Source organism: Olea europaea, chromosome 6 (assembly GCF_002742605.1).
Source record: "Olea europaea var. sylvestris chromosome 6, O_europaea_v1, whole genome shotgun sequence".
NCBI classification, from domain to species: Eukaryota; Viridiplantae; Streptophyta; class Magnoliopsida; order Lamiales; family Oleaceae; genus Olea; species Olea europaea.
The window spans coordinates 20,569,166-20,570,787 of record NC_036242.1 but is presented as its reverse complement, the minus strand read 5'-3'; positions in this window follow the sequence as shown (position 1 = coordinate 20,570,787).

Below are 1,622 nucleotides of genomic sequence, written 5' to 3'. Positions count from 1 at the left end.
AGGTATGGCACGAATGGTAAGAACCCCCACAAGGACAGAAGCTTGTGGTTTTGCGAAGAAGCGAGACATATTATTGGCATTTTACTATAATTATCGTATGCATCCGTTCCATAGTCTCGAACAACATTTGGACCTGCTAGACTGTATTATTGGGATGTTATGGGAGATACACCATAGCTTGAGGGATAAGGTGAAGATACAAAGGTTATATGAAACTGTTCCAGAACCTTGGGCCTCAGTCATAAATGAGATTGTGCTATGGTCTGATGATGACCTTTCGTATGAGGACCTTAAATATTTGCTTCGAGAGAGCTATGGGACTAGTCGTGATTTACAGCGAAACTTTAAGAAGACTATAACTTATCTATGAATACCAGTTTACGAGCTACCAATTCTAGGCTAGTTAAGGGACCGTTGGCTAAGTGCTTTTCGAGAGTTCTAGATGAAAGTTTTCTCGTATCATTACCAGATAGTTCGGAGCAAAGCACGTTAGAAAAAGACCAAGAAGGAGACCCAGAGGAAGACCCCGATGAGGACCCAGAAGAAATAAAAGATTAGATATTATCTTACCTAGCTATCTTTGTTTGTGGAATAGAATAGGATGTAATATGTATCTCTGCTTTTGAATGTATGTACCATACCCCAACATGGTTTTTGTTTGTGAAAAAAATAATAATGTATATATATGAAGAAAAGATGCCTTGGCCTTTGAAATTTTTTTTTTTAAAATTAGTATTACGTTCTGAAGTAATTTTAACTGGATGAATATTTTTTTTTCATTCAAAGGAAATGCCTCCAAAGCGCAACCACGGCAATGCTAATGCTAGTTCTAGTGGTGGTGAAGTTAATGTTGCAAACTTTGCACGAGAACTGCTTGCTGTAATGCGGGAGTTGGGACAGCAACAACAGGCACCACCTTTGACTGGGCAACGAACCCTAAACCAACAAATACCAGTTGATCATCAGGAACCTAACCAACCAATTATTCAACCTCAAATAGTACCTAACTCGAGGGATCGAACTGCAATGATAGAGCAGTTTCGTAAAATGAATCCTCCATCGTTTGAGGGGAGTACGGATCCCTTAGCAGTTGAGAATTGGTTACGAGAATTAGAACGCATCTTTAAATTTATAAGATGTGACGATGCTGAAAGGGTAACATTTTCAGTGTTTATGTTAAAGAAGGGGGCTAGCCATTGGTGGGACATGACTACTAGGTCATTAACACCTGCTAAAGAACATGCTATAACTCGGGAAAGGTTTAAGGAACTTGTAGAAGAAAAATTCTTCCCGGCAGCTGTGAGAGATCAAAAGGAGATGGAGTTCCTTAGACTTCAGCAGGGAACCATAACCCTCGTAGAATATGAACGCAAATTTGAGGAATTATCAAGGTTTGCTCCACACCTAGTGGATACTGAGAAAAAGCGGGCTAGAAGATTTGAACGTGGACTTCAACCTTATATTCGTGACATAGTGTCAGTTCTTGAGCTGGGCACTTATCGAGAAGTCCTGAAACGAGCCCAGACTATTTCTTATCAAAGAACTCAAAACGTTGGAAATTCTTACCAAGTTCAAAATTTCTCAGGTAAGAGGAAGTGGAACTTTGATAGACAGAATACCGG